This window comes from Scyliorhinus canicula, chromosome 10, assembly GCF_902713615.1.
Source record: "Scyliorhinus canicula chromosome 10, sScyCan1.1, whole genome shotgun sequence".
Lineage (NCBI taxonomy): Eukaryota > Metazoa > Chordata > Chondrichthyes > Carcharhiniformes > Scyliorhinidae > Scyliorhinus > Scyliorhinus canicula.
This window is the reverse complement of record NC_052155.1, coordinates 107,811,053-107,830,255: the sequence shown is the minus strand read 5'-3', so window position 1 is coordinate 107,830,255 and position 19,203 is coordinate 107,811,053. Positions and strand designations below refer to the sequence as shown.

At 46.7% G+C, this 19,203-nt stretch overlaps 2 long non-coding RNA genes across 22 annotated transcripts in view; one reads left to right on the top strand and one right to left on the bottom strand.

Moving 5' to 3' along the window:
• Window positions 1–2,233: 2,233 nt before the first annotated feature.
• Window positions 2,234–14,535, bottom strand: LOC119972592. The gene is made up of 2 exons (XR_005462109.1): window positions 14,383–14,535; window positions 2,234–2,713 (listed from the first exon to the last, which is right to left on the bottom strand). It is a non-coding gene; the product is annotated as an uncharacterized LOC119972592 (long non-coding RNA).
• A 63-nt stretch (window positions 14,536–14,598) lies between these two features.
• Window positions 14,599–19,203, top strand: part of LOC119972591 — a 57,896-nt gene continuing 53,291 nt past the window's right edge. For 10 of the 21 annotated variants that reach the window (XR_005462103.1, XR_005462094.1, XR_005462106.1 and 7 more), the window contains exon 1: window positions 14,600–14,745. This is a non-coding gene — a long non-coding RNA (uncharacterized LOC119972591). Of the gene's footprint in view, window positions 14,746–19,203 lie in introns of all 21 variants that reach the window. The other 11 variants (XR_005462104.1, XR_005462105.1, XR_005462096.1 and 8 more) reach the window with 3 other exon arrangements.

Here is a 19,203-nt window from a genome sequence, read left to right as displayed (position 1 = left end):
GTGTGGTAACGAGCGGGAACTGCCGCGAGCTTCCTGGCGCTCGACCCAGCGAGGCCGGCAACACATTTTAATTGGTCCACTTAACGAGGCCTCACAAGCTTCTCACTGCAAAAGAAGGCTCGCCAGCTGAATTGCGGGAACACCACTCATCAGCCCCCCGCCAACAGGATCGAGCAGCACTTGCTCAGCCAACACCAGCCAGCTTGCAATAATGGCGCTGAGGAGACCAGCCCCAAGATTCAGGGAGGCAGATCTACGGAGGCTGCTGAACACCGTGGAGGCCAGGAGGGATGTCCTGTTACCCCGAAGATCCCAGATAGTGAGCCTTAGGGCAGCCAATGCTGCGTGGGATGATGTTATGGGCCAGGGTTTAGAAAACACCAAAGTATATTATGGAGTTCACCTGACCTATAACTGTTCATTGATTTTGGTTATGATGAGCACAAGAGACTGCCTTTCAGGTGTTATTCAACAGAGTTCTTAGGCAACCCTCACGGGTGCTTCTTCCCCCTCTCACATGCTTCTTCCCCTGTCACGCACACCCTCGCGCAAGCTTCCTTCTCCCCTCTCCCTTTCCTTCTGCTTCACGCGAGCTTCTTTCCTCCTCTAACGCACACCCTTGCGCAAGCTTCTTTCCTCACGCGCACCCTCGCACGAGCTTCTTTCCTTCCCCCCCCACCTCTCACGCGCGTGAGCTTCTTTCTCCCCCTCTCCCGAGCTTCTTTCCCCTTCTCGCAAGCATTCTCGGGCGAGCTTCCTTTTTTCCCCTCTTGCGCAAGCTTCTTTCTCCCCCCCTCACACTTCTTCCCCCTCTAGCGCGCCCTCGCGCAAGCTTCTTTGCGCACACTCGCACAAGATTCTTTTCCCCCTCTCGCACAAACTCTCATGCGAGCTTCTTTCCCCCTCTTGTGCGCACCCTCACGTGAGCTTCCATTCCCCTCACGTGCACACCCTCGCACGAGCTTCTTTTCTTCCCCCCCTCTCACGCACACCCTCACACAAGCTTCTTTCTGTTGCTCGTTCTGGGTGAGTGTGCTTAACACTCAAAGTGGCTCTGTTTCGTTCCTTAGCTTTGGAGTCGCCAGGTATCGTTAAGATACCGCCACAAGTTTCAAGTTCAAGGCAATAAATCCATACACCAGTTAGTAAGTTCAAACAAGACACATTTATTATATTACAGTAATCTACTAATCATGCATATAAAACTATAAGACTAGGCTAATCCTACCACTAATAGGCCAAATACTTATCTGGATAAGGGGACTGCCAGATCAGGGAACAACAGCCTCTAGCTTTGTCCTGGGTCCGCAGGCTTCCAGTAGTTATGGACTAAAGGGGGTCAGGAGTGTCTACTCTCGTAGCGTGCGTTGTGACACTTACTTGCTGGCGGCTGCTGTCCAGCCCTCTCCTCCTCAAGGTTCTTCTGCTGCAACGGTGTTCTGCTGGGAGGGCTGGCTGGTCAAGGAGAGGCTGGCAGAGAGAGAGAGCTGGGGTCGCGGTCTCTGTCTTATACTCCTCTCAGGGTCTTGCGCCCAACTGGGCGGACCCTCTATACTCTCGCAATCGATTGGGTCTCTTCCCAATCGATTGATTTGAATTCCCCAATAACGGGGCACTACCTCGATCACTGGGGCGGTTCTTGGGACTTATTGTTTTGGACTTCTTTGGCGCCGAGAAGTCTGGCCTTCCATTCAATGTATCGATTTGTGTTTAACTTGTTTCCATTGTACCTGGGGATTGCCCGGTATCGCCTCATTAGTATGTTAACTGGTTTCTTTTCACAGTGCTGTCTGGTTTCTGCAGCAGTCAGAACTGGTTTCTGCAGTAGTCTGAATATACAAGCGCTTTGCAAGCTGCTTGCTTTTACAACATGTCCAATTTCCCTGCATTCCTTGCAATCTTCCATTTTGTGTTGGGCAGTGGTCACCCCAGGTGGCTACACTCCCTCCTTGTGATCCTCATGAGAAATCATGAAGGATCACCCAAGGTCGGTGTCTTCGTGTTCCCTGATCTCAGCGAGTCCCATGGCCTCTACACTTTCCTTAAATATGGCACAAAATCTTTATCTAACAGTCTCTGGTTGGCGCTATGTCAAAGGGGACATGCATTACTAGAGAACCTCTAACTATCCTTTGTAAACTACACTCCCTTACACATTTAAACATTCTATCTTCCTATCCTTAAAACATTATCATTACATTCCATTTCTGGCTCGGCAGTCAAACTCAGAATATTGCAAAACATCAGAAAAGATCTTTATTTACAACATCAAATCAAATTAAATCCTTCATTACACATCAAGGGGTTGGGGGGATTGGTGGAAGCCGAAAATAGGGGATTGTACTCTGTATATGGTCGAGGTGCAAGAGCGGGAGGCTCTCCTTCTCCATTTTCTTAACCGGAGTGTCTGCACTACGATGCAGAGAGCTGCTATCACCAAAAGTGATTCAATAACGTACGAAAGGGAGTACCAGTTCATAAATTTTGTGCACCAGTTCTGGTCATCGCTGTTCATTACTGGGCTTTGAGAAGTCGGTGTCTGGGAAACATTAACGGCGGGGGTCATAGGGGAAAAGGGTTTGCGTTCGCGCGCAAAAATACAAAACCAATAACTGAAAACATATAGTTCTTCATCTCGCTCTTCTTTTTCCCCTTCCTTCAGTCCTTTTGTATTGCTGATCTTGCTCTGATCCCTCCTTCGAACGTCCGAAAGCTATGGGATCAAGCATAGTATCTGTCAATAATTTGTTTAATACCTTTAATGTTAGTGTATCTGTCCTCTTATTCCAATTGTCCCTTAAATGAATGGCCAAGTCACACCCTGTGACTTCCCTCATTTTTTTTTTCAAAAGTGAATTTAGGACCAGACGTACACTTAACAACTGTGCCACTGCGAGCCGTCTCGCAGGTTTTGCGATTTACCATCCCAATGTTCCTGGATGTAAATAGCATAAGGAGTGGCAGCCGAAGGGCTACCTCAAACAAAACAAATGAAACCAAACTTTAGAAATTAGATATCCGAATGAGTTGCGTATGGGCCACGACAGGTAAGATTTGACTGGAATCCCCGGGTAGGGCGTGCTGTGCTGTACCCGAGCTTAGCTGACCAGAGGGGGGGGGGGGGGTTCTGAGACAGGGCGGGTCCTCAATGCCGTTTCTCCACTGTCTGAGCGACCTGGAACGAACGGGCATGAATGTGTTTATCGTGGATTTGCAGCCTCTATTCCCAGAATAGAGGGGCACCTAAAAAAAAAGGGTGGAGCCAAGATGCTCCTAGTGGGGTGAGGGTGAAGCCTTAAGTTGGGCTCCAGACATTGCAGCTGAGACAAGTTCTCAGAGATTTCTGCGGACAAACTTAACATGCATGTGAGGTGGTCACAAGCTTTTCAGCTGAAAACCGAGTGGCCAATCTCCAAAAACAAACATTTAACAAACAAACAAACATCACCAACATGCGTGCAGGTTCCATCAGTGGTGGCGTGGGGCTGTGAAAAGCTGTTTAAATTTAAACACTGAACATTTAACAAACACATACAAACAAACATGCAACGAATATCGTACAGGTTCCATCAGAACGAAGGATACCGTAAATCACATTTGGCTGGGGGTGTAACTAGCATATGGAGTCAGTGCAGTGTGACCGAAGGAGAGGAAGGAGAGAAACAAAAATGAATTGGCATTGCTGAGGTATCCCTGCCATGAGAAGTGGTGGGTAAGCGCTCATAGTTTGCATGGGGCAGCTGGGACCTTGTAGCTGCTGTGGGTGGTGTTCTCTTTCATATCTGGGGGCGGGCCTAGCTGGTGGTGGGGGTCTCTTGCAATCTCGGGCGAAGTGTCCTGGCTGCCTACAGTTGTAACATGACCCCTGAGGCACATAAGGCGGAGCAGGCACTCTGGTGCATTGTTCCCTTGGGTATTGTTCCCTGAGTGGGGGGGTCGTGGCTGTTGGTTTCATTGCTGCTTCGGGGGGCATTGGTGAGCTGATTCTGTTGCTGTTTTGGGGGGGCTTGACATTCTCGAGCGTAATGTCCTAACTGTCCTCAGTTAAAACATTCCTGTGACTTGGTCTGCTGTGGGCTGTTCCTGCCCTCATTTACACATGCATTGATGTGTTTTAACTGGATGCATGTCTGCATCTGCCTGTCCTTCCTCGAGTTTTATAAATTCGGTTTTGCCTTGTACTGATTGCTCCCAAGCGCGGGACAATCTTTTCAGAACCCATTTCTCATTATGAGTTTCCTCTGAGGGGTCGTAGTTAGCACAGGCGCTCTGTCCTGCCTCTGTGGCATGGGAGATAAGGGTGCGGGTCCATTTAACCATGTTACCTTGGGTCAAATGTGCGTGGTCTAATTCACTGAAAACTGCAGTGAAGTGAATCCACAGCCTTCCTGCGAATGCTGTGGGGTGCTCGGTCCTTTTCTGCCTACACTTATTTAGGCCTTCAACTGGGTCTCCTCTGTTGTACCCTATCGCGTCTAAAATAGCTGTATGCATCTCTTCGAGGGTGCCTCCTCCAACTTTCTGTGGGTGGGGGAAGGCTGCTACAACTGATGAGCCTAAACTCAAAACTGTGAGCTTAACCTGCTCTCGCTCATCCAGGCCGTACATGGTCGCCTGTTGCTTCACTCTTGTGAAAAATTGGTGGGGGTCTGCAGTGGGGGGAACGGGGTGATTTTCTCACACGTGTCCCTTAGTTGTGTTATGGTTAAGGGGGTGGTGTACGTGATCTCGGGTGCGCCTTCTGCGGTTGCTTTTCGTTGGGTGGTGACTGGGTTCATTGGTGCGGGTGCTATCTGATCTGTGGGGGGTTGGGGCGCTTTCCTTTTCTGCTGCGCTGCTAGCGCACATGTTCTCTGAACATATCGCTGCGCTGTCTCACTCAACTCCTGCCAATCTGGGGCATTCTCTTCTTCTAAGTGTGTTCCAAAGGTCTCTTGGAAGCCATTCTGCACAGAAAGCAGAGATTGCAGCTGCGCAATCTGCTTCCTACATTTAGTGTGGTCTACGGTGCTTTGCCTTTGTTCAGCAGCATGGAGTGCCCTTAAAGCAGCATGGAGTGCCCTTAAAGCTGCTTTTAGGTTGCTACACTGCTTTTTCAGTGTCTCTACCTGCTTTTCTGATCCTTCTCTTATCAAGACTGCACGTTGCACATCTTGATAGGCTTTTTCGTACTGAACTTGAGAGCTGCTCAGATGGGCTAGACAAGACTGATGTGCCCTCTTGGCATCATCCACCTCTCTATCCTTATCTGCCAGTCGTTGCCTTAATCCTATATTCTCCTTTTCGATGTCCCTGACATCCACTTTGCTCATTCTGTTTTTCTCCTCTAAATCTGCTCGGAGCGTCCTGATGACCTCCTCTGTGCCTCGCAATTGTGCCAAGCAGGACACAATTGCCATCAGCTTACGTGCTTTACTTAAACTCTTCTTGTGAATTTCAGACAGGTTCTCTCACCAAGTATGTCCTATACTCCCGGGACCTGTCTCCTCATTCAAACAAAACTCACTCCAAAGGGGCCATCCTTTCCCTTTGAGGTACTTCCTGAGTTCCAGCTCCCAAACGGGACACCGACCTACTCTGCTGCTGTTGGTCGCTGCGACAATGAACTGCTCTGGGTTCATGAGGCGTTCCATTGCCTGCATGGCCATTTCTTTTTCTCCTATGTTCTCTTAAATTTGGAACGAGGGATAATAAGGCAATGCTATAAAATACCGGTACGGCTTTCTCTATGTTCCGAATTATAAACTCCCGACAGTTTGTCGCTACAAAAATCTCTTGGTTTTACCTTACAACCCTGTTAGTTACGCATGCAAAAACACACTTCCGAATTATGAGGATTGATTTGAACTAATTGGACACTTGTGGTTTATCTTTTTCCCAATTGGATTTCAGATTCAAATTTCTGGGTTCTCTTGGAGTGGGGGGGCCACTTCTAATCGAGTCCCACCAGAGTCGACACTAAATGTTGCTCGTTCTGGGTGAGTGTGCTTAACACTCAATTTGGCTCTGTTTCGTTCCTTAGCTTTGGAGTCGCCAGGTATCGTTAAGATACCGCCACAAGTTTCAAGTTCAAGTTCAAAGCAATAAATCCATACACCAGTTAGTAAGTTCAAACAAGACACGTTTATTATATTACAGTAATCTACTAATCATGCATATAAAACTATAAGACTAGGCTAATCCTACCACTAATAGGCCAAATACTTATCTGGATACGGGGACTGCCGGATCAGGGAACAACAGCCTTTAGCTTTGTCCTGGGTCCGCAGGCTTCCAGTAGTTATGGACTAAAGGGGGTCAGGAGTGTCTACTCTCGTAGCGTGCGTTGTGACACTTACTTGCTGGCGGCTGCTGTCCAGACCTCTCCTCCTCAAGGTTCTTCTGCTGCAACGGTGTTCTGCTGGGAGGGCTGGCTGGTCAAGGAGAGTCTGACAGAGAGAGAGAGCTGGGGTCGCGGTCTCTGTCTTATACTCCTCTCAGGGTCTTGCGCCCACCTGGGCGGACCCTCTATACTCTCGCAATCGATTGGGTCTCTTCCCAATCGATTGATTTGAATTCCCCAATAACGGGGCACTACCTCGATCACTGGGGCGGTTCTTGGGACTTATTGTTTTGGACTTCTTTGGCGCCGAGAAGTCTGGCCTTCCATTCAATGTATCGATTTGTGTTTAACTTGTTTCCATTGTACCTGGGGATCGCCCGGTATCGCCTCATTAGTATGTTAACTAGTTTCTTTTCACAGTGCTGTCTGGTTTCTGCAGCAGTCAGAACTGGTTTCTGCAGTAGTCTGAATATACAAGCGCTTTGCAAGCTGCTTGCTTTTACAACATGACCAATTTCCCTGCATTCCTTGCAATCTTCCATTTTGTGTTGGGCAGTAGTCACCCCAGGTGGCTACATTTCGCTCCCCGCTCACACACACACCCTCGCGCAAGCTTATTTTCCTTCCCCATCACACACTTCTTTCTCCTCCCTCCCCATCACACATGCTCGCTGCCGACATCCACCTTGCGTACACTCTCTCCCTCGCTTGCTCACACACATACCCTCCCATGCATGCTCTCCATCTCATACGCACACTGTTGCTCACACACATCTCCCATGTGCACTCACTCACTCTCACACACCACCCAGGCACACACGTGGTCTCTCTTGTGCACAGCACCCCTCATATGCACGCTCTCTTTCATGCACAGCACTCACCCCCTCTCAATGCTTCCTCTCTCATGCACTCCCTGTCGCACGTGCGTTCTCTCAGACATGGCCCCTTGCACGCACATGTTCTATCGCATACACACTTCCTCGCACAAGCTCTCACATACACCCATTTACGTGCAAGATCACTCCTATGCACACACCCTCACGTGCGTACTCCATCATGCATACACGTTCTCTCTAGCACACTCTCACGCTGCGTTCTCGCACGCACACCCCATCGCATGAGCGCTCCCCTTATCATGCACACTTTGAGCTCTCAAAAAAGAAAAAAAAGAGTTCTTAGGCACTTTTAATAAACAAAAACAAGCTTTTTTTCTACCAATTTAGTTAACATTTGTATTAACACACAGCAAGAACGTTTATCAACTACAAACATAAAGACCCCACACAGCTACAGTAATCTATGTATAACACTTAATGAATTCCCCCTTAACTGTTCCAATTCAATAACAAAATCCAAGTAAAACCAGAAACCCCTATTCAAAGGTGTGGCTCCGCACATGGCATTCTTACTGGTAAAAGACTTGCTATTGATACTGTTGTTCCCCCTTCCAAACAGCAGGTTTGAATTTCTTCCACAGAGCAATTATCTCTTTTAAGTTACCAAGTACAAAGAACAAAGAAAAGTACAGCACAGGAACAGGCCCTTCGGCCCTCCAAGCCTGTGCCGACCATGCTGCCCGACTAAACTACAATCTTCTACACTTCCTGGGTCCATATCCCTCTATTCCCATCCTATTCATGTATTTGTCAAGATGCCCCTTAAATGTCACTATCATCCCTGCTTCCACCACCTCCTCCGACAGCAATTTCCAGGCACCCACTACCCTCTGTGTAAAAAACTTGCCTCGTACATCTACTCTATACCTTGCCCCTCGCACCTTAAACCTATGCCCCCTAGTAATTGACCCCTCTACCCTGGGAAAAAGCCTCTGACTATCCACTCTGTCTATGCCCCTCATAATTTTGGAGACCTCTATCAGGTCGCCACTCAATCTCCGCCATTCCAGTGAGAACAAACCAAGTTTATTCAACCGCTCTTCATAGGTAATGCCCTCCATACCAGGCAACATCCTGGTAAATCGCTTCTGCACCCTCTCTAAAGCCTCCACATCCTTCTGGTAGTGTGGCGACCAGATTTGAACACTATACTCCAAATGTGGCCTAACTAAGGTTCTATACAGCTGCAACATGACTTGCCAATTCTTATACTCAATGCCCCGGCCAATGAAGGCAAGCATGCTGTATGCCTTCTTGACTACTTTCTCCACTTGTGTTGCCCCTTTCAGTGACCTGTGGACCTGTACACCTAGATCTCTCTGACTTTCAATACTCTTGAGGGTTCTACCATTCACTGTATAGTCCCTACCTACATTAGACCTTTCAAAATGCATTACCTCACATTTGTCCAGATTAAACTCCATCTGCCATCTCTCCGCCCAAGTCTCCAAACGATCTAAATCCTGCTGTAGCCTCTGACAGTCCTCATTGCTATCCGCAATTCCACCAACCTTTGTGTCGTCTGCAAACTTACTAATCAGACCAGTTACATTTTCCTCCAAATCATTTATATATACTACGAACAGCAAAGGTCCCAGCACTGATCCCTGCGGAACACCACTAGTCACAGCCCTCCAATTAGAAAATCACCCTTCCATTGCTACTCTCTGCCTTCTATGACCTAGCCAGTTCTGTATCCACCTTGCCAGCTCACCCCTGATCCCGTGTGACTTCACCTTTTGTACCAGTCTACATGAGGGACCTTGTCAAAGGCCTTACTGAAGTCCATATAGACAAAATCCACTGCCCTACCTGCATCAATCATCTTTGTGACCTCTTCGAAAAACTCTATCAAGTTAGTGAGACATGCCCTCCCCTTCACAAAACCATGCTGCCTCTCATTAATACGTCCATTTGCTTCCAAATGGAAGTAGATCCTGTCTCGAAGAATTCTCTCCAGTAATTTCCCTGCCACTGACGTAAGGCTCACTGGCCTGTAGTTCCCTGGATTATCCTTGCTACCCTTCTGAAACAAAGCAACAACATTGGCTATTCTCCAGTCCTCTGGGACATCACCTGAAGACAGTGAGGATCCAAAGATTTCTGTCAAAGCCTCAGCAATTTCCTCCCTAGCCTCCTTCAGTATTCTGGGGTAGATCCCATTGGGCCCTGTGGACTTATCTACCTTAATATTTTTCAATACGCCCAACACCTCATCTTTATGGCTCTCAATGTGACCCAGGCTATTTACACACCCTTCTCCAGACTCAACATCCACCAATTCCTTCTCTTTGGTGAATACTGATGCAAAGTATTAATTTAGTACCTCACCCATTTCCTCTGGTTCCACACATAGATCCCCTTGCCTATCCTTCAGTGGGCCAACCCTTTCCCTGGCTACCCTCTTGCTTTTTATGTACGTGTAAAAAGCCTTGGGATTTTCCTTAACCCTATTTGCCAATTACTTTTCGTGACCCCTTCTAGCCCTCCTGACCCCTTGCTTAAGTTCCTTCCTACTTTCCTTATATTCCACACAGGCTTCGTCTGTTCCCAGCCTTCTAGCCGCGACAAATGCCTCCTTTTTCTTTTTGACGCAGCCTACAATATCTCTCGTTATCCAAGGTTCCCGAAATTTGCCGTATTGATCCTTCTTCCTCACAGGAACATGTTGGTCCTGAATTCCTTTCAACTGGCACTTGAAAGCCTCCCACATGTCAGATGTTGATTTACCCTCAAACATCCGCCCCCAATCTAGGTTCTTCAGTTATATTGTTATCATTAGTCTTCCCCCAATTTAGCACATTCACCCTAGGACCACTCTTATCCTTGTCCACCAGCACTTTAAAACTTACTGAATTGTGGTCAATGTTGGCCTAGTGGTTAGCACAACCTCCTCACGGCGCTGAGGTCCCAGGTTCGATCCCAGCTCTGGGTCACTGTCCATGTGGAGTTTGCACATTCTCCCCGTGTCTGCGTGAGTTTCGCCCCCACAACCCAAAAATGTGCAGAGTAGGTGGATTGGCCACGCTAAATTGCCCCTTAATTAGAAAAAATAATTGGCTAATCTAAATTTATATTTTAAAAAAATTGTGGTCAATGTTCCCGAAATGCTCCCCTACTGAAACTTCTACCACCTGGCCGGGCTCATTCCCCAATACCAGGTCCAGTACAGCCCCTTCCCTAGTTGGACTGTCTACATATTGTTTTAAGAAGTCCTCCTGGATGCTCCTTACAAACTCTACCCCGTCTAAGCCCCTAGCACTAAGTGAGTCCCAGTCAATATTGAGGAAGTTGAAGTCTCCCATCACAACAACCCTGTTGTTTTTACTCTTTTCCAAAATCTGTCTACCTATCTGCTCCTCTATCTCCCGCTGGCTGTTGGGAGGCCCAACATTGTGACTGCACCCTTCTTATTCCTGATCTCTATCCATATAGCCTCACTGCCCTCTGAGGTGTCCTCCCATAGTACAGCTGTGATATTCTCCCTAACCAGTAGCGCAACTCCGCCACCCCTTTAACATCCCCCTCTATCCCGCCTGAAACATCTAAATCCTGGAACGTTTAGCTGCCAATCCTGTCCTTCCCTCAACCAGGTCTCTGTAATGGCAACAACATCATAATTCCAAGTACTAATGCAAGCTCTAAGTTCATCTGCCTTACCCATAATATTTCTTGCATTAAAACATAAGCACGTCAGGCCACCAGACCCGCTGTGTTCAGCAACATCTCCCTGTCTGATCTGCCTAGGTGCCATACTGGCCCTATTCCCTAGTTCTCCCTCAATGCTTTCACCTTCTGACCTATTGCTCCAGTGCCTACCCCCTGTAGTCTGGAAACAGCTTTTAAAATGAAGATAGACAGACACTTCTTTCAACCTGTGCAGTTCAAACCAGTCCTAACTCAAAGCGAAAGTAAAACCTGAGCCACAGCCCAGCTTCACCCACACAATGACATCACTGAAGCCATGTGATGAGACAAAAACATATCTTAAAGGGACACTACCATGGCAATTAACAGTAACAAACCATCACTCTTGATCAGTATCACTATTAAGAGTAACAAACCATCCTTCTAGGATTACCGTTGGTATTAACATTATCAACTGTCACTCCTTGTCAGTATTAAGAATAACAAATTATGGTTCTCAGTATCAGTGGTAACAAACTGCATCCTCAGATTACTGTAGGTATTAATGATAATTAATTACCGTCAGTTTAACAGTAACAAACCACCTCTCCCTGATTACTGTATTAACAAAACCAACTGTCTCTCCTGGATTACTGTCAGTATTAGCGGAAACAACATGCTGCCTCTCTTGGATTACCATCCGTGTTGACCAGGGGTGGGCAAACTACGGCCCGCGGGCCGCATGCGGCCCGCCAAAGGTATTTCTGCGGCCCGCCAAGTCATTAAAAAAAAAAAAAAAAAAAAATTTTTTTTTTAAATTTTTTTTTTTTTTTAATTTTTTTTAAGGTTAATGGAGGCGGGCTGTTGGGTTACTTACTGGTATAGGGTGGATACATTGACTTGAGTAGGGTGATCATTGCTCGGCACAACGTCGAGGGCCGAAGGGCCTGTTCTGTGCTGTACTGTTCTATGTTCTATATGAGGCGCCCAGAATCATAACCGGGTGAAGTAATTATTTTACTTAATATACTATGCGGCCCTTTGTGAATTGTGAATTTTTGAATGTGGCCCTTGCACGGAAAAGTTTGCCCACCCCTGGTGTTGACAGTAGCGGACGTCTTCTCCCAGATTACTGTCAATATTCACAATAACAAAATGCCATTCCCGGATTACTGTCAGTACTAAGGGTAGCAAACTGACATTCCCGGATTACCGTCAATATTAACAATAACATAGCACTCTGGGTCACTGTCCATGTGGAGTTTGCACATTCTCACCGTGTTTGCGTGGGTTTTTCCCCCACAACCCAAAAATGTGCAGGGTAGGTGAATTGACCATGCTAAATTGCCCCTTAATTGGAAAACATTAATTGGGTACTCTAAATTTTTTTAAAAATTAACAATAACAAACTACCACTTCCGGATTACCGTCAGTTTTAGCCGTAACATACTGCTGCTCTGTGATTACTGCCAGCATTCACCATAACATACCGTCGCTCAAAGATTGCTGCCAGTATTATGGTAACATACCGCCGCTCTGAGATTAGTCTGATTAGCGATTGTAGCCATCTAAGATGGCCACTAACGAACACAAAATGGAAGACTGCAAAGAGTGCAGGGAAAACGGACATGTTAAAGAGCAAACAGCTTGCAGAGCAATTATGTACTGGGACAATTGCAGAAACCGGTTTCTGACTGCTGCAGAGACCAGGCAGCGCTGTGAAAGAGAAGTCGTTAACATATTAATGAGGTGATACCGGGCAAGTCCCAGATACAATGGACACAAATTAAGTATCAATCGATACATTCTATAGGAGTCCAGACCCAGTGGCGCCAGAGAAGCCCAGGACAATAAGTCCTAAGAACCGCCCCAGCAAGCAAGGAACGGCCCTATGATTGGGGGGTTCAAAACATATCGATTGGGAAGAGGCCCAATCGATCCCCAGCAGGTAAGGGAGTCCGCCCAAAGGGGCGCGGACCCCCTGGGACCTATAAAAGAGAGGTCCCACACATGGTTCAGTCTCCTGTCTCCGGCCTCCGACTCCAGACCCCTGTCTTCTACATCAGCCGTTGAGCAGCAGCCGCCAATAAGTAAGTGCCTAACGACGACCGCTACCTGAAACCGGCATTACTTACACCCTTGCCGACTGATAGTGATCTGAAGCCTGCAGACCAGACCAGAACAAAGGCCTTGTTCCCTGACCTCGCAGTTCCTTCTTAGCTAAGTATTAGTTGTTTAGTGGCAGAAGTAAGTTTAATCTTTAGCGTGTGCATGAGTGTTATTATAGTTGTGTTATAATAAACTCTAATTGTTTTGGACTTACTAATTGGTGTACAGCTTTATTGAATTGAACTTGACCTTGAAACTTGTGACGGTGTCTTTACGGCACCTGGCGACTCCAGAGCTTAGAACGAGAAACAGAGCCAAGTGAGTGTTAAACTCACTCACCCAAAACGAGCAACACGATAACATACTGCCGGTCTACGATTACCGTCAGTATTAGTGGTATCATACCACTGGTCCGGGATTACCATCATTATTAGCCATAAAATACCGCCGGCCCAGGATTACCATCAATACTAATGGTAACAAACCACTGCTCTTGGATTACCATCAGTATTAGCAGTATAATCCCTGGAATGCAGTTACCATCGGTATTAAAGGTATCAAACCGCTGCTCCGTGATTACTGTCAGTATTAATGGTAATAAAACGCCACTCTGGGGTTAGTATTAGTGGTATCAAACCGGCACTCTGGGGTTACCATCAATTTTTAAAATTTGTTTATGGGTTGTGGGCATCGCTGGTTGGGCCAGCATTTAGGGGCAGCAGGGTAGCATGGTGGTTAGCATAAATGCTTCACAGCTCCAGGGTCCCAGGTTCGATTCCCGGCTGGGTCACTGTCTGTGTGGAGTCTGCACGTCCTCCCCCTGTGTGCGTGGGTTTCCTCCGGGTGCTCCGGTTTCCTCCCACAGTCCAAAGATGTGCGGGTTAGGTGGATTGGCCATGCTAAATTGCCCGTAGAGTCCTAATAAAAGTAAGGTTAAGGGGGGGGGTTACGGGTATAGGGTGGATACGTGGGTTTGAGTAGGGCGATCATGGCTCGGCACAACATTGAGGGCCGAAGGGCCTGTTCTGTGCTGTTCTATGTTCTATTTGTTGCCCATCGCAAATTGCCCCTTTAACTGAGTATCTCCACTAGGCCGTTTTCAGAGGGCAGTTAAGAGTCACCCACATTGTTGTGGCTCTGCAGTTACATGTAGGCCAGACCAGGTAAGGATAGCAGATTTCCATCCCTAAAGGAGACTAGTGAACCAGATGGGTTTTAACGATAGTTCACAATGATTTCATGGTCATCATAAAACTGTTAATTCCAGATTTTTATTGAATTCAAATTGCACCACCGCTGTGGTGGAATTTGAAACTAGGTCTCTATTACCCTGGTTCTCTGGATTACTAGTCACTCTGGGATTACTGTCTATATTAGTGGTAACAAACCGCCGCTCTGGGATTACAGTCGGTTTTGATTGTAACAAACCTCCACCTTGGATTACCGTCTGTTTTGACGGTAACAAACCGTTGTTCAGGAATTACTGTTGTTTTGACGGCAACAAACCACCGCTCTGGGATTATCGCCGGTTTTGACGGTAACAAACCGCCACTCCTGATTATTGTGGCTCAACTAACCACGTGAGCGCGCCGCGCATTCCCGTTGGCGGCACATGCGCGCGCACGGCTGCCATTCAACGGTTGGAGGTTGTGACCCCTGGCGCGGAGATGACGACTGCTGCAATCGTTTCTCCCCGGGCCCAGCGGCCTAGTCGGCTCCGACTCCGCGATCAACTCTGCCTCGTGGGTGAAAGACACAAAGTGTATCCCGTCCACGGGTCAAGGAACCGCGGTAAGAGCGCTGGAACGTGGGAGAGGAGAGCCGGGGATAAGCCTGAATCGTGGGCCAGGAGGGCCGGGGTAAAGCCTGGATCGTGGGAGAGGAGAGCCGGGGATAAGCCTGAATCGTGGGCCAGGAGGGCCGGGGTAAAGCCTGGATCGTGGGAGAGGCGGGCCGGGGTAAAGCCTGGATCGTGGTAGAGGAGGGCCGGGATAAAGCCTGGATCGTGGGAGAGGAGGGCCGGGGTAAAGTCTGGATCGTGGTAGAGGAGGGCCGGGATAAAGCCTGGATCGTGGGAGAGGAGGGCCGGGGTAAAGCCTGGATCGTGGGCCAGGAGGGCCGGGGTAAAGCCTGGAACGTGGGAGAGGAGGGCCGGGATAAAGCCTAGATCGTGGGAGAGGAGGGCCGGGGTAAAGCCTGGATCGTGGGACAAGAGGGGAACAGGCACCGTGGAACGTGGTGAATCGCTTAAGTTCCACTTATTCGGTATGTGAAGGAGGGAGGACTCGCTTTCTGCAGCTCCAACACCTTTGTCAAAGAGAAACGTTTATTCCACGATATTTAATGTCACTTCAACTTATGTGTGTGGCCCGGTTTAAATCGTAAATGCAGTGAAAATATAGTCCAGTCAGTGTCTAATGACTCTGTAAACTGATCTGGCAAGAGATATTACCAGATTAATGGACCTTTCTTTTTAGTGAAATGTGAAAAGCGATTTCCCACACACGGTGTGTTTCTGATTGATTAATATTAATATGCTGTATCCTGTGAATAATGCAAAGCACATGGAAACGATTAAGTAAACACTCATTTATTAACGAATGGCTTCCTGAACTGAAATTTACAACATTGAATACTGTACGTTAATCAAGTAACTTGAAGATGAAAGACTTCAATCTGAATATTATCCTTCTGTTTTATTCCTATCTAATCATTGATATCAAAATCAGGATTTGCTAGATTTAGTAGTCTGAAAGGATTCCAGAAATATCAAGCTTCTGCCCATTTGTTAGTTTTCTGAAATTTTCTATTTTTGTGTATTATTACTGCTCCTGTGGATTTTGTTTTATTAAAAATTCTGCTTGTAACATGTGCATCTTATTGTCACTTTTTCAGCAAAGTTATTGTATCAACATTTAAAATGGGAAATCCCTGTCTGCATTCTGTGTTTTAGTCTTTATTAAATATTGTCCTCTCATTTTGTTAGAATTTGAGAGCTTATTTTCTTTTCCCTAATACTTGAAAGAAACTAGAGGTTGAATTGTCAAAGCTTTATGTTAAACTAGATCATCATTAAAACATGATGCAACTCAGTTATCAATTCAACTGCCAGGAAAACAAAACCGGTCAGGTCATCAACCTGAGAAGTTAACTCTTTCTCTCCACAGATGCCGTGTAACCTATTGTGTATTTCCAACATTTTGTGGTTTTATTTCAGATTTCCAGCTTCAGCATTTTACTTTTGTACCTCTTAACTGTGTTATGTTTCACAAGAGACCATACGGGATGCCATACAATCTCCTGTTTAGCAATGGTGCAGTTGGAAATTTTGATTTGCAGCAGCTCTAAGAAAATCTGTTGCCATATCATTTCTAAATCTACTATTACGTTGTTTTCCTATATATTAATCATTTCAGTCCCCAAACATCAATAAAACTGTACTTTTTAAGTGAAAAATATTAGTTCCAACAGGAATTTTATTTTGACCTATGTGGTATTTTGAAATGTTAGTCTTTGCATAGCTAGAATTTCATTTTGTAACAGTTTAATTACTTGATTCAATCCTATTAAAAATATGAATGACAGAAGACTACAGGTAGATGGCATGCGGCAGGATCACTGCTTTTCTTGATTAATATTTATAACCTAAACCTGGGCGTACAGGGCATAGTTTCAAAATTTGAAGATTATGCAAGACTTGGAAGTATTGTGAACTGTGAGAATAGTGATAGAATTCAAGATCATGCAGATAGGCTAGTGTAATGCTGTTGCTAATTTAATGAACGAGGCTCTTTTTATGATATGTTATGTCCCAACAGCGTCACCAATACTGTGGGTAGTTTCTATTTCTCTTACTGAACCACAAGGCTTTTCTGGTATATCGATCAAATGACCACACAACCAGTTAGTTAGTTCAAAAGATGGTTTATTTACATACACAAGGGTTACTTCGACGTGCAGACACAATATCTACCACGTGTTAAACTATGCCTATCAGCTACAATAACCTATACTTAACTTCAGGGCGACTGGCACTGTGCAAATGGATAAGGCCTTTATCTGGATCTCACGTGGCTGGTTTGAAGAAGTGACTCTGGCTCTGCTGGGTTCATCTGTCATGCAGCAATCGTTGGTCTTGAACTTGACTGTCTGGTCGTTATGCTGCAGTTGGGCTGGCACAGGCCGGGTCCAAAAGAGACCGAACACATGGCTGTGTCTCTTTTTTCCCTCTAGGATTTCGTGCTCTTTGGGGTGGTCCTTAGTCTTGGACCCAATAGTTTGACAGGGCACTGATCATTGCCTTCGATTTTGGCCAATAAAGGGACGGGTGCCTTGGTGGCTGGGTGTGTCCTTAGCGGTCATTGACTTTGGCTGTTGGGCTCTCTTAGTAAAGGGGGGTGGCGCCGATCAGTCTGTCTGTATCAGTTTCTTGAGTGCAGTCCTATTGTTCTGGGGAAATGGGCCATTAGAATGCAAATGAGCGGGGATTTCGATCAGGTCTAGCTATCTGGGTTGCAAATTCACACAAGCTCTATCTGTCTGAGTCCTGGGTTGGCCACAATTCCCATGGTCCTTTGCAGATGGCCATCTCTGATGGCTACAATGGGTAGACAAATTTAATGTAGAGATGTGTGAAGTGATAAATTGATCAGAGGAACGTGGAGAGGTGACAAAAAAATAAAGGGTAAATCCTAAATGAAATGCAGTAACAGAGAGATTAAGGTGGAAATTAATAATGGGCAGCACGGTAGCATTGTGGTTAGCACAATTGCTTCACAGCTCCAGGGTCCCAGGTTCTATTCCTGGCTTGGGTCACTGTGCGGAGTCTGCACATTCTCCCCATGTGTGGGTGGGTTTCCTCCGGGTGCTCCGGTTTCCTCCCACAGTCCAAAGATGTGCAGGTTAGGTGGATTGGCCATGCTAAATTGCCCTTAGTGTTAGGTGGGGTTACTGGGTTATGGGGATAGAGTGGAGGTGTGGACCTTGGGTGGGGTACTCTTTCCAAAAGCCAGTGCAGACTTGATGGGCCGAATGGCCTCCTTCTGCACTGTAAATTCTATGAAATGTGCAGACACCATTGAAAATGGCAGGACAGGTTGAGAAAGGAGTTAATAAATTGTGCTGAAACCTGTGTTTTATAGATAGTGGCACAGAGTACAAAAGCTAGTTATGAACCATTGTAAAAAAACTGATTCAGCCTCAGCAGGAAGGCTGTGATGGTTTGGAAAGGCTGCAGTAAAGCGGTACAAGATTGGTTCTGAAGATGAGAGACTTCAGTTATGTGGATCGATTGGCTGTTCTCCTTGGAGAAGTGCAGGTTGAGATGGAATTTCCGAGGCATGTTCAGAATCAAGAGGGGTCTGGAGAGTGTAGATGGGGAAAAACTGTTCCCATTAACATAGAATTTACAGTGCAGAAGGAGGCCATTCGGCCCATCGAGTCTGCACTGGCTCTTGGAAAGAGCACCCTACCCAAGGTCAACACCTCCACCCTATCCCAATAACCCAGTAACCCCACCCAACACTAAGGGCAATTTTGGACACTAAGGGCAATTTATCATGGCCAATCCACCTAACCTGCACATCTTTGGACTGTGGGAGGAAACCGGAGCACCCGGAGGAAACCCACGCACACACTGGGAGGATGTGCAGACTCCGCACAGACAGTGACCCAAGCCGGAATCAAACCTGGGACCCTGGAGCTGTGAAGCCATTGTGCTATCCACGATGCTACCGTGCAGAAGGTAGAGAACCCAAGGTGATTAACGAAAGAACCAGATCTGCCATGAAAAAGAAACCTCTTTATGCAACAAGTGGTTTGGATCAGGAATGCACTGCCAGAGCCTATGGCGGAGACAGATTCAGTTATATATTTTTTAACTTGTTTTTATTCAAGATTTTACAGAATTTTTAAAAAAACCACTACCAAAAGAAGGACAATAAAATTAACAACTTAACAAAACAAGGTGGGATAACTACAATTTACAAGAGAAATCTATCCACAACCCATACAGTTCCCCCCCCCCCCCCCCCCCCCCCCACACCCGTTTGCTGCTGCTGCTGACCTCCTCACTTAACGTTCCGCGAGAAAGTCAAGGAACGGTTGCCACCACCTGGATAACCCCAGCAAGGACCCTCTCAAGGCAAACTTTATCCTCTCCAAACTTCGAAACCCAGCCATGTCACTAACCCAAGTCTCCACACTTGGGGGTTTTGCATCCCTCCACATTAACAAGATCCGTCTTCGGGC